This window comes from Micrasema longulum, unplaced genomic scaffold, assembly GCF_059751315.1.
Source record: "Micrasema longulum isolate JH-2025_06_02 unplaced genomic scaffold, ASM5975131v1 h1tg000277l, whole genome shotgun sequence".
Classification (NCBI taxonomy): domain Eukaryota; kingdom Metazoa; phylum Arthropoda; class Insecta; order Trichoptera; family Brachycentridae; genus Micrasema; species Micrasema longulum.
Genome location: NW_028277481.1, coordinates 307,897 through 323,440, shown reverse-complemented (window position 1 = coordinate 323,440; position 15,544 = coordinate 307,897).

Genomic DNA, 15,544 nt, shown 5'->3' with positions numbered 1-15,544 from the left:
CATTCACTGGTTTGATTCGATCATATGATGTCAAGATGACAACTAGGTAGAACATACCGAGGTAGGTTCAGATGGTGCAGAAGTTAAAAATACCATCTTGATATGTACAGATGAAGATATCGTTCATAATTGAGGCCCAGGACCTCATGATTGGTAGGCGGAAACGCAAACCACTTCACTACTAGTTGAACTTAAGTCCACTCAATTTCCTTTGCAGGTATTTTTACCTTAGATTAGCCATTGAATCAAAAACACTCGTCCCAACAAAGGCAAAATAACGCAACATGTTAGATGCCTTTGGGATGTGGTGCTGGAGGCACATGCTTAGACAGCCAGGCCCACCAATGCCTCCATTCTACAGGATTTTTGCCTCCTCTTTCACAGTAGTAGCTGCTCGACTATGGAATAATCTACACACTAATGTCAGAGACGTCCCTTTTTTATTTTCATTCAAATCACGTATGGTATGTCACTTCCTGAATACTTAAGTTTTTCCTTTTTCCTCCCTCATTCCTACCCTCTTTAACCTCTCGTCTCTTCATATTATAGTGAACATATTTAGTTTTTTTAGTAATTTGATTTTTATTTCTTAAAAATATATTTGTTTACCAATATTTTGTTCTATAACGATCAGGACGATGAGACGGGTACGTCTCGAAACCGGTAGACAGAAAAATCGGCTAGTGGTGATCGATAGAAAAAAAAATTAGTTAAAAACAAAGTTGATTTACATAATTTTTTTGTTTTGATTATATTTGTATTGATTTTCACAAATTATTTGTCAAAATTATTTAGACACACCTGTCAGCAGACGGTAGTCATTATTGCGGAGGGAGATTCCCCCAAAGAGGTTCGATAACACCAAATAATGTCAGTCCATTGTACTTTTTACTATAATTTTACTATAAAATCACCCAAACTAGTTCAAGACTACTAAACTCTGTACTTGAACTACTTGTGGGTCCGAAACTAAAATGTCTAATACCCTCGAAAATGTTTTTCTAATAAATAGTGTTACTTCTACCCTCAATTTGTTTTATTATTCACAACCTTACCCTACTTAGGGGATGTTTCCCTTTTATTTATTTTCCACCCTACGGGCACTAATTTGATAGATTATTGCGGTATTTATTTAAATATTAATTGTACCATTATTTAAACGGTTCTTTCAAAAAGATAAAAGTATTGTTTTAAATATGAGTACAATTAGGAATCTCAATGGTTAATTATTTTTTTTTATTTGTTATTAACCAGAGTAAAAAAAATATATATTATTTTTATGTATCGTATTATAAGGACTATAATTTCTTAAGTTTCACGCGTCACACGCGAACTATTATAGCGAGATATATTTCGAATGCTATCAGTAATTCATAACAAAAATAGAATATATAACTCTTTGTTTTGAAGTAAATATTATTGGCCACCTAGAATCCGGACCTTTGTGCGACGTCTCAAGTTATCTTCCCCTTCTTGATCAGTTTTGGTGATTGGTCAGTTGGCCGTAAACCGGAAATCTATTACAACTCTCTTATCCAGTGGTTGATTCGGAAGCACTAAAGACGCCATGCAAATTAGTTTGTTTTTATTCAAATAATTTTTATTATATTTTTCATTCATTTTCAAGAAACTTCTCCGAACACCATGAAGTTGACAATCTCCACTTGAACGCCTTGTTCAAATTTTTACCGGACAAAGGTATCCATTTAAAAACACATGTTCTGGGTTCTAGTTATATTTCTTACATACATTTTACTCTTTATTCCGCCAGAACACGGGACACATTTTTATCCAAACCATTTTTTTTTAACCAAGGTAATCGCTCATGTTTTCTTTAAATTCTATACAGATCTACTTTTATACATCCAGTAAATGTTATCACTGTAACTCTCCAAAAAAAGAGACTAACTCTTGTGCTTGGAGAGTGACTTACACTGTTGTAGTTGTTTATTTATAAGAGTTTATATAATTTTAAATATACGAGTACATGAGGAAAAAAAACATGAGATGTATAAAAAAAAAAAACACAAAACAATAAAACATTTATACTAATTAAAATTCAATGTAGTTTTTACACGTGTTCAAAATTTTTTTTTAGATTTACTTTAAATTTACCAACTTATTGATATATTATTTTTAACAGTTTTTAGTTCATTGGGGAGATTATTATAATTTTTTACACCTTTGAAGACAAAGCTAAATTGACCATGACTTGTGTAAAAATTTAGGAATTTTAATATTATGTTGGTATATGAGTGACTTGGACATCTCAAATCCATTTATTTATTCTTCTTTATAAACTTGAATTATATAATTTATTTGAAAAAGAGTGTCTACTGGATGAACCTTAAATATTTAAAATAGACTTTCGGTATTGAATGTATAGGGTTTCTTAAAAATTACTTTAATAATTAATCTTCGCACTATTTTAAGAGGGTTTAATATATTGGCATATGCACCACCCCATCCTACAATACCATATTGTAACAAAGATTGTACAATTGAGTAATAAGCTATTTTTAAATGATTGCTTTTTAAAATATTCCTTAATCTAATAAATATGTATTTACATTTTCTAGTCCGTTTAACCTTGTTCACTAGTATGGTCTTTCCATTTTATGTTTTGGTCTATGTATACTCCGAGATATTTAATTTTATCTGTTTTATCAAGTACTGAACATGTTAGTGAATAATCATTTTTATTACTGAATCTAAATTTGTTTTGTTAACAAAAAATGGGATTATTTTTGTCTTTTCCGCATTTAAGGATAATATATTTTTGTCAAACCATAATTTCAATTTATTTATAACGTCATTAGCTACTAAATTTACTGAGTTCCAGTTAACTCCTTCAACTAAAACAACCGTATCTTCGGCATTTGATATTATTTTTAAATTAAATTTTGACAACATAGATAATAAATAGAAGGGTACCTATCACCGTACCCTGAGGTATCCCAAAATCGCAAGTCTCCATTTGACCATATGTACATTTTATTTTTACCATTTGTGGTCGTTGGAATAGATAACTTGTTAGGCATTCAATGGTTTTGCCACCCATTCCCACATCTTTTAATTTTGATATAAGTTTATTGTGTGATACACTATCGAATGCTTTTTAAGTCAATAAATATACCAATACACTTAAATGATTTGTCCAATGAATTATGAATATATGTGGATAATTTTTCAATAGCATCCTGAGTGCTTCTATTTTTCATAAAACCAAATTGGTTATGGTGAATCAATTTATTATCTTTTATAAATTCAGTCAACCTTATAATTATTTATTTTCTTTATCTTTATTTTCTAATATCTTAACTTTTTAGCACTCACATACTCCCTCACCGCAAAAGCTCGCTTCCGGTTTAGCAAACGGTATTATTTTAATTAATATTGTTAAAATATTAAACAGAGTAGGTACTCACTTATAGATCCTGTGAGAAATGACAGAAGTAAATGAATAAAAGTTTTAAAAATCATTTGTCACCACGGCCCGGTCTTCTTGGCCATGAATTGCCAAAAATTTTGCATACCTTCCGTTTTTTGTAAAACGACAAAAATCAAACACTTAACTAAAAAATGCATAGAATTACGTTAGCACGAGAGAGAAGGTCGGGTTAATTTTTTATGTTAATTGTAATTTATTTGTTTTTTATTGTATTAACGTACATGTATTAATGTATTAACGTATTTCAGATTTCAACGTTCCAACTTGCTGGAAAAATCCACGTTTAATCAGTGTATCAGTTATTTATATTGATTTAAATTAGTTTTACCTTAACAATAAACCTTCCCCTTATATATAGGTATGTCCAAATATGAGTTGTACCTACACTTATTAATTATTCATATTTTCCCAGAAACCGTCAGGAAAGACCAATGTAATTTGTATCTGAAACACTAAAGCTAGGGTTTCCTAGGACAGCGGTGCCCGTATTTTAACGGCCGCAGTGAACGGTGATGCGGTGGACAGCCGTCGTAACGATGACTAGAGTGTGGTTTCCTAGGAAAACGGTGTAATCAACACCATTTAACACCATTTTCCTAGGAAATCACTCTCTAGACGACGTTACGACGGCTTCCCACCGCATCACCGTTCACTACGGCCGTTAAGATACGGGCACCGCTGTCCTAGGAAACCCTAGCTTAACTCTGTGGTTATTGATTATATTAAAGTAAACATACCACAACTTTGTTTTTAACCACATTTTTTTACCGACCGGTTTCAAAGCTACACAAGCTTCTTTATCTTAATATAATTTACATATTAGTTAATCTTTAATCTTAATTATATCTTGATAAAGAAGTTTGTGTAGCTTTGAAACCGGTTGGTAGAAAATAACAAAAATAGTGGTTATTGTTTTATATGTTTTTTTTTATAACAACAAATATATTTAAATTTACGTGATAAAACTTATGAGTTTATTCAAGAATATGTATTTTACATTTTGATTTTTGACTAAAACAAAAACAAGTTCATAATTTTACTCATTAAAAATATGAGCTTATTTTAAGAATACATTTTTCAATGTTTTTATTTTTTACAAAAATACCATATGAATTTTTTTAAATACATATTCATTGCATTTATTTTGAAAGGTAATTTCTAAAAATAAAATAAAATTTAAATACAGGCTAAAAAACTAAAAATATTTTTTTCCTTTATAGGGCCTTTTACTAAAATATGATAACGTCGGCCTAGTAAAAGTTACATATATTTACAAATTATAATAAGCGTAAAAACAAATACAAAAATAATGAAAATATACCAGAATAATTTAATATGTATGATATTAAAATTTCGCTGGCCTGTCTTTAAGCCTCATCTTTATTATGTCATTTAATCATTGATGACTTTTTGTTTCTGTAAAATAAATAAAATAAATTATATTTGTTATAATTAATACACAACTTTAGGAGTTTACTCCGACGATTTTAACGTAATTTGAATTCAGAACCATAAAAAAAAACATAAAAAAATATTCCCATGTGCCAGAAAATATATACTTTAAATTCAGTATAATACATAGCATTCGGTATTTTAATTTATTCCCAATTATACCCTCTATGGAAAACGCAAATGTAAACAATTATTATTTTCTCACTTGAGTTTCTTATTTATTGATTTTTTTGTCACATTCAGTGTTCATTGGTCTTTTTATGTAAGAACATCGTTGTTTTTAATACTTTTTATGTATGACTGTATGTTTTCTGAATAAAATTTAAAAAAATAGGTAGATAAAACCTATAGTCTGCCAGTTTACAAACAGCGTGTTTTCCTGTACATTTTTTTCCTTTATTATGACCATTACCAGCTTGTGGTTTTCCTTGAATTTTTTCCCTTTATTTATGACTTTTAACAATCTTGCGGCAGCCAGGAACAAAAAATAGGGTAAAGTTATTTTATGCACCACTGAATAGAACCATTTCAAATTAGCTAGGAACAAAACCTGACTTTAATACGCACATTTTTACTGCTTACAACACTAACATGTGGTTATGGAAAAAATCAACAGATGTCGATTAAATTTTTTTAAGCAGGCGGATACTGTGCTTACAAAAGAAAATATCATTTCGTAATATTGTGTACCTAGGTACTTATTTTTACAAATGATACAAAAAAAAATATCTGGTTTATTCGTGATAGTTTTTGAGTTTATTTAATTTTAATTATTTATTTCCAATCAACTAACAACCAAATATGTAGCTACTTTAATGTTTTGAAGGGATACATATTTTTGAACGTCCCAAATTACACTTTGCTTAAAATCATAATTATCCCCTTTCCACACCCAGTGGAGCATAGGACACTGCATTGGTAAACCGAATGCAGCATGGTTAGATCATTTGTTATGGTCAGGTGATCAGTCTTAAGCTTTAAGAATTATTTAAATATTGTTTTACTTTGTACTAATGTTTTATATTACAAACAAGTCTATTGAAAAATGAGTTATACCTAGTTATGTTCTTAAAAATGTATTTAACGTTCCACATATAGTTATTCTTATGCTTTAAAACAAATTTACGTCCTCGATGAATTTAATTCGATAACGTTATTAAAACTTTAACTTAAAATCAAGTCGGCCTCGTGGTGTAATGGTCAGCGCGTTAGCCTGCCATGCAAGAGGTCTCGGTATCGATTCCCGGCACGGTTGATATGAAATATTTATTTAAAAGGGTGTTTTCACACTAGAATATTTCATATTCCCTGGACTGGTATCTGAAGCGTAGGACTGATCATCTTACCTTCATGTATCAAAAATGATCAAGATACGCTTCGATTGGTGTACCAATGCAGTGCCCTATGCACCATAAGGTGCGGAAAGAGAAAGATGATGTTTAATAGCTGAAACCTTTATTGTAGTGAAGAGATTAATCTGGCTGAATTATTTCACATACTAGGAACCAGCCAATGACAGGTCATATGCCCTGTCAATGCCTAGACTCCATATTCCCTTATCTAAGGTATTCTTCATCCTTGTTGCAATTTGTTAATCTGAATGACTTCCGAGGGGGTGAAATCCAGTATTTTGTCTACAAACATTTGGACAAACTTAAATATTATACTATTTACCTGCATTATTTTTTAAAATTTCAAATAGGTATTCCAAAAAATTCAGTCACAAAAATTGAAAGAAATCCCCCTCTTAACACGGGCATTCTGTTCCATTTAAGGGATATAAACGTTTAGTATTAAAATAAAAACATATAATATTATAAAACAATATAATTGAAATATTTTTTGTTTTTAAATAAAAAATATTTCCTTTCTTAGGACAGACTTAATTTACAAAGAATCCATTGCAAAAAGATATTTCAGATTTTCTTTGTATCTAGATTCAATAATGAGAATATAGGTAAATTTAACATATTTTTTTTAAAATTCATACAATACTCTATTGGGTTAACTTACTCATGCATGGTTACATTGAGTGGGATTCTCAAGTCCACTATCCATGCCCAGCTGTCAGCTGCGTGAGGAAAGTTATTATAAAAATTCCTAAGGAATACAAACTCTATGCAGATTAAGGAGGGGGGAGGAGGATGCATGGACAGCAGCCACAATACGGTTAATCATAAATGGTTACAGTTAAAAACCTTATTGTCATATAAAGGGCAATAATGAGGAAGTTTAGTGCTACGGGAAATTGGAAATAAAAAATGTGTACTTACACACAGTAAAAAATTGACGATTTATTAGTTCGGGTTCTCTTAAATCTATAAAAAAAACTACAAAAAATATTTTTATAAATCTAAAGTGACGTCACCAGTCCTTCTAAATCAACCAATTAAAGAGTTTTGTGATAGATTTCCGGTTTCTGGGAAGCCAAACCACCAATCTGAACAATTAACCAAAGAGAACTAGTGACGTCACGCGCGGAGTAATTTAAAATTGTAGCGCAGATAACACGACACATAAAAATTAAAAAATATATTTTTTTTAGTTTGATAGTCAATTAACAAATAAAAAAATACGCTAAACTTCCTAATTGACTTTTGTACGTATCTCATTAAAATTATTACCTGTTTAAATTATTTATTTATTTATTTTATTTTATTTAATTTGGGAAATCAACAGTTCTACATACATATTTATAATAAACAAACAGATATAGTGTATAAACTCAGAACTAATAACAGATTTCCACATAGTATTCAAAGTTAGTAAAGAAAATATATTACATATAAAATAAATACATACAATTTATACATTTAAAAATGTTATTTTCCTGTACTCAATAATCAAAGATTTTTTTTATATTTATTTTAAGAACATTAAGTTACTGTAAATTGGGCGGGATTAGGACAAGAATGCTTGAAGAGAGGATAAGGAGGGGAAGGGAGATGTACATATTTATTATTATAATGTCTACTAAGTTACATAATGCATTTTTAGTGTAAATTTTAAATCTGACAAAGTGATGTTTGTGTAATCTATATTTTTAAATTTTGTATTGTACACTGAAAAAGGAATATTGTACATGAATCAAATGTCTATAAAATATTGAGAAAAATAACAGGTTCTGCCCGTCCTCTAGTGGTCGAGGTATTTATCATTTTTTTAATGGCGTTAGATCTATCAGAGCTTGGGGGATTGATTTAATAACATTATTTTTGATGATGATGAAGAATACAGTTCTGGGTGTGAAATAGAACCAGAATCTAAGACGAATGTTTTTAAATCGATGGCTGCTTTCAGGTAAAAATCATGGATAAGCGTAGTGGTTAGCGCGGTTGCCTACCCAGGTTGACTCCTAGAAGGGTTGACGTGAAATATTTTAAGAAGTGATTAAAATTTAAATTCAATTTGTAATTAAAATCAATTTGTTTTACTAAAATAACATTACACATAAGAAAATATTTCAGGCGTTATATTGAGACTAAATATCAAACCAGGGCCTCGATTACAATGGGAAGTTAACAGTTATCTTCAATTTTATCTACAAAGTAAAATAAGGTTTCTGTGTGAAAAATAAAATGTGCAAATATATATTTTTCCTAACCATGTTCAATTACATGTTACCGATGAAGATATTAAAATTTTTCATACAAATATGCACATTTTTTTTAAAGGAGTAACCCGCTAAGCCTCTATTTAGAGGCGTGTCAGCAAGTGGGATAGGGGGGATATGGAAGGGGGTAACGAAAATACACCACAACACCCAGACCAAGTGAGAAAAAATCTTTCATGGATTTTTTCTTGCAACTGGCGGGAATCGAACCCGCGGCCGCGACACCAGTTTCACAGTTAGCCCTCTAACCAACTGCGCCACGGCGCCTGTTGATTTTACTTTATAGACAGTTGAAGATAATTGGGAAGATGGGAATCGTAATCGGGGCCCAGAAACCCTTGAGCAATGGTTCGACATAATTAAGGTAAAATACTCTAGAGTATTTGCCTCTTAAATAAAATTTCATTGATATGAAAGTTGTCGATCTCCAAGGTGATAATTTATTTATTAAAATGTACAAAATAGAACTACTTTCAATTACGATGTTATGTTCAGTAGCCTGACTGCTCTTCTAATTGGCATAACCAGGGGCAGGTTGGTTCTGGAAGCCGGAGGTAAAACAGTATGTGCTGACGCTGATGAAGATAACGACCAGGAACACAAAAATTGACACTCTCTAAAATAGCAGAGTTTTCGATAAAACCTCTTATCAGTGTGAAAAACTGAGTCGGTGTGAAGTCTTTTACAAATAAGTATTTGACTGACCCTGAATTGTAAGACTGATCACCTAAACCTTTCTGTAACAGATTATCGAGAAATACTGCATTTGATTAACTCTCGTGTGGCTGTGATGTCACACTAGTCTACATACGATACAAGACTCGATATATATATATATATATATTTTTTATTCATAAATTTCATAAAAAGTACATGTTTTTGTAAAACTCTAAACATATCTACTTTTACACAGTAACTCTCCAAAAAAGAAACTAATTCTTGTGCTTGGAGAGTGACTTACACTGTTTAGTTGTTTATTAAGAGTTTATATCATTTTAAATACGAGTACAGAAAAAAGAAAATAAAAAACATAAGATACATAAAAGAAAAAAAACATATAACAATAATACATTCATACTAATTAAAATTTATTGTTGTTTTTACACGAGTTCAAAAAATCTCTTTAGATAAACTTTAAATTTATTTATCGATTTATTATTTTTAATTGTTTTTAGTTCATTAGGAAGATTATTTTAATTTTTACACCTTTGAAGACTAAGCTATTTTGACCATGACTTGTATGGAATTTAGGAATTTTTACATTATGTTGGTATCTGAGTGACTTTTTCATTTCGGATTCTTTTCTTTTTTCTTTTTTATATATTTGTGTAATAGAATTTATTTTATAAAGAGTGTCTACTATATGAACCTTTAATATTTTATAAAGACTTTCCGTTTGAATGTTGATGGTTTCTTTAAAATTACTTGAATAATTAATCTTTGTACTATTTTAAGAGGGTTTAATATATTGGCATATGCACCACCCCATCCTACAATACCATGTTGTAACAAAAATTGTACAATTGAGTATTAGCTATTTTTAAATGATTGATTTTTAAAATAGTCCTTAATCTATATATATTTCTATATTATTTATATATCTCTCTTATTTTTTTAATGATGAAGTTGTGTTTTTTGTAATCTTCAAATAGACATTTTTTCACCGTATTTTAATAGTAAATTTTATATAAACTAAGCTGTATTTTTATACAAAAAATATTTACCCTTGCCACGCGAAAAATCTATGTGACGCGTGACCCCAATACATCAATAAATCTGTACAAGAGAAAGCATGAAGATATAACTCATAACAAGGAAGACAGACGGTGTTCTGTGGCCGGTGCATGTGTGAAACAGATTCACAGTAATGGGACGCACGCACGTAAGATTTGTTTTTTTTTTACTGGGCTTAGTTATTTTTATTTAGTTAAAACGCCCTAGCGGCCTTTAACATTATAAAAAAAACACAGATATGGTCATTATACACTATAAACTACATAGTGATAGCGAGTGTAAAATAAATTAATACAAGAATACAAATTCAATGAAAAGAAATTAAAATAAACAAAACCATGAAAAATATAGGGACTCGAACACAAAATGGCCAAATGACCCAAATAAATCATTACATCATTAACAAAAGTATTTTTTTTAAATTTGGATATTGAACTGCAAAAAAAAATATCAATAGAGCTTAATTCTTTACTAAGTTTATGTAGCCTCTGAATAGGCTAGTGAATATATTAATTACTACTAGATTTGTTTATATAAAATAGCGTTTTGTTTGTCTGACGGTATGAGAGAGTTAAGCTAGGGTTTCCTAGGACAGCGGTGCGCGTATCTTAACGGCCGTAGTGAACGGTGATGCGGTGGACAGCCGTCGTAACGGTGACTAGAAACTGATTTCCAAGGAAAACGGTATTAAATGGTGTTGATAACACCGTTTTCCTACGAAACCACTCTCTAGTCCTCGTTACAACTGCTGTCTACCGCATCACCGTTCACTACGGCCGTTAAGATACGGGCGCCGCTGTCCTAGGAAACCCTAGCTTTAGACATTATGGAGAAGGAATTATTAAACAGTGTCTCCGTGTTTTTTTCTTCCAAATGTCTGAACTTTAGAATATTCCGTCTATTGCTTGTGGTAACACAATGTTAACATAAAAGCGCGCAAAGGAATTATTTACCGCAGTCTTATAAGAGTAAAACAATGCAGTTCCCTGTGCACTATTGGGTGCGGACAAGGGTTTGTGATGATGATTATATCAAAAGATAAACACAAGGAAATGAAATAATAAAATTCAACAGATTGAAATATGATGCAGACTAAAACATTAAAGATCTTGGCACCATTACCAGTTCAATATGTCTGTCATAACATAATCCACAATATAATATTAAACTATTAAATACATTTGTATTGACGGTACCTAGTGGTAGTGACCGAATTTCTTAAGGTCAAGTCTGTCGATCGCTGTAAGTACTTTACCTATCCGGTTAACCCAAGGTCCATTATGTGAGTTCTTGTGTTTAATATGTTGTATTATAAAGCCAATTGCCCAAGTCTTAACGATTAATAACTTCTCACCGCAATATTGGTAAAATCATAATCATTACTAATAATCCATTAAATTTCAAAGCATACCAATATTTTTTATTTCGGATTTCCGGTTCAAACAAAACATGTTGCTTGTTTTTTGTGTAAGTAAAGTGAGCAACTTGATAAAAAAACAAAAGCTGTTTTAAAAGTATATACTTACATGACTTACATATGTTTATCTTTGTTATATTATTTTTAAAAGCAGTTGAAATATGTTAAGTAAATAACAGCATTTATCGATACTATTCCTGGCCGATTACCTTTCGTTCCCATCCTTCCTTTGACCCATCCTTATGGTACCTACCTAACATCAAGATAGAAGATATTCAAAGTTAGATGATTCGGATTTAGAACAAAAACAAAACAATATTTTTGACTTGAAAGTGGTTGGAATCGTCGCGCGTCGTGAAAAACATTATTATATTTTATAGTTCATTTTGTGATCCAGTGCCAGAAATTGAAGAATATTCAGATTATATTAAAGGTAGGTATCCATTCCATTTTCCTATCCTTTCTCAAATATTTCCCGATCACAAAACTGAATGAAATTCGATTTATATTTACAGTCCGCCTTTTCGTTAACAGAAATAAACCAACGCAGTTTTAAAAGCGTTTATGATAAACCTATCAAAACACGTTTATTAAAAGTGCTTTTTTTTTATTTTTATTATATTGAAAACATATTATACATAATTATATACAATATTCCCAAGGAGTTTTTAAAAAAAAAAAACTCATTTAGGGACATACAGATAACAATTTTTTTAGAGACGTTTTTAAATTTTAAACTATAATATTATTTACAAAAGCAGAAAAATTAAAATTATGATATACTACAAATTAAAAAGGGTATGAAAAATACTTGAAAATAACAAAATAAACAGAATACTAGGCATGGAAATAAATTCAAAATAATGTTTACATTATGCAATCTGGGAAAGAAAATTGAAAAAGTTTCAAAATTACATGTATGTATATATACATACTGAACTAGTACAAAATAAAATCATTTTTTTTAATTAACAAAATATGCGCACACCCAATACAGGTTATTTTTTTTTATCAAAAACGTATTGAAATTATGTATACAAGCCAAAAAAAGTATATAAAAAGAAAAAAACACAAATAACATTAAAATAGTATTAAAAATTACATATACAAGCAAAAACGGTAAAATATTAAAAGGTATATGTTCAAGATGCGCATTCTCTATAAACTAACATTATTTATTCAAAGTACTTCTGGAAAAAAATAATTCTTCAATTTGCACGTCCTGTTTCTATATTTTGAAATAGGTACTTTAAATTTTTGTGACAATTTATTAAATTCCTTGAAACCTATGTATTGTAAAGATCTAGTACCAAACTTCGTAGACTTCACAGATCCAATATATATATTGTTTTTTGATCGAGTACTGTACCGATGGATGTCTCCAATGAAAGCTGGCTTTATGTTACTGTACATTGAGTCGAGAGTAGTATTAATGATAGTGTCAGTTATCTCGAAATAGGAAAGCATGCTAAAAGGCATGATTTTTGTTTCAAAATAAATGTCCCTTACATGAGTATCATACGGTAGGTGAAACACATTTCTGATCGCTCTATTCTGAATAATCTGCACCTCAGAAATTTTGCTCTTAGTTGCAAAACCCCAAACACAGCATAGGTATGATAAATGCGAATGGACCATAGAAAAATAGATTGCTCGAAGCTTTTAAAAATGAGTGGTTAATTTTAAGCTTTTCCAACTGTTGATGTATACAACTTAACCGACGGAAGAGTTAGGTAAATATGAATGATCACTTAAACCCGCCAATGACAGTTCATCGGACAGTAGGAAGAGCAATATCTTTACTCAACTGTATCTCTTCGGATATCGACATAGCATCTTTTTTGTATAATTGCTGAGTACTTTTATTTGACCATCTTTGTGTATTTAAATTTTACTATTTATTTTTTTGTGTTATGTGTGCCTTAAAATATTTTTACAATGTACATAAACGTTTATAAAAATAAATAAATTGAAATTGGAATAAGCCATGTAAATTCCTAGATTTCTATATTTATTTATTCTTCTTCTTCTTCTTCTTATGGTTCCTCTCCCCGATGGAGGTTGGAAATCATCATTGCGATTCTTACTTTATTGGCAGCTGCTCTGAACAAGGACTAAGTGCTGCAATGGAACCAGTCGCGCAAGTTCTTAAGCCAAGAGATGCGCCTTCTACCTGCACTACGTCTCCCTTCAATCCTTCCCTGTAGAATGACTTGTAAAATTTTGTATTTTTCGCCTCTCATCACATGCCCAAAGTACTCAAGTTTTCTTTTCTTTATGGTCTTCAGTACCTCTTTATCTTTTTCCATCCGTCGGAGAACATCATCGTTTCGAACTTTCGTTTTTTGCTTAAACGTATTTTAAGATTTTTAAATGCAAAAAAAGTTCAAACTACATTTTATAAAATTTAGCTACTGGGTTTGTATGGAGAAAAAATGGATAATTTACTGAAAAACCCTCTAAAATAATTAATAGTATAAATCAATATTGTATAACTCTAAAATAAATTAACTAGTAGGTAGTCATGTTATTGTTTATTTTGCATAAAAATGTCTGCCTTAAAACAGGTTGTACCCAGTTAGGCCGACTAGACAAAATCCAGAAAAGTCTATTACCTAAGTATGTATGTAGGAATTGTATTTTATTGTTAATAAAACCATGATTATCACTATTTTTACTATAATTTTGGATTTATTAAGAATAATTAGTTAATAGACACGTAATTATATCCATGATATACGCATTTTTTTTTATTTGTCAGCCTATGCAGACATACAAATGTAGTTGTAATTTATTATCTTATACCATCGTCATTCAATTTACACACCTAATTGGGCATAGGGCACTGCATTGGTACACCTATCGTAGCGTATCCATGAATAATTTAGAATTATGAGCAAATCTTGATAACTTTTGTTACGTGAAGGAAAGATGATCAGTTTTATGTAATTATATGAAGTGGACGGAATATTTGCATTTGCGCTATTCCTGGTGCAAAAAAATATTTTACATATCTTTTATACGAAAACATTTTTCAACTACATTAAGACCAAATATCATTGGACTCTTTGTGCAAAATGTGAAATTCTAGTATTGCATTATGGACCTTTTTTTAAAGTTGAATTACTACGTTAGTGTTTGTCTAACCGGATGGATCTTTTTTGTTTAAATATAAATGAGATATTCTCTATCGATTTTTAAAATAAATTAAAAAAAGATCCAAAGTGAGTTGGATCTTTTCTGCATATATACGTCCAACTGTAGTGTGAGTATCCGGTGTGATAATCGGCTGTGGCCTTGTTAAGGAACTTCTCCGAAATTGCTTTAAGAAGATGAAACCACAGAAAACTCATTCAGGAGAAGTCGGACTATTGATAGACATCAACAGACCTTCTGTTTCACTTGAAGGGGAGCTGGTCAGAAGAATGCGTGAAAGAGTTATCGAGGACATTTTAGATAGAAAAAAAGATGCAAACTACCCAAGCACCATCTTGCCCCACTAGTGGGGCTTGTTAAAGTAACGCTATATCCTATGCGTCTTCATAGATAACAGGTGGATCTCAACATAATGTAAACTAAAAACTTATGTATGGTTGGCAGTGCGCAATAAACTATGCAGAGACTACTAGGCAGATACAAATAACGCAAAATATGTATTTTTTAATTCCTGATTGATGTAGAAATACAAACATCCGTTTGTTGTTTTTACAGGATATTAAGTATTACGATTGGATTCATAAATTTTAATTGCGTGGGAATTAAACAGGTATTCTGCATTTGCCACGTGGAGTCACGCTATTTCTTGCAATAATGCAGCTATCTGTATAAAGTGTTGATGCAGATCTTTAAAAACATAGCATAAAAAAAATGTACTCTT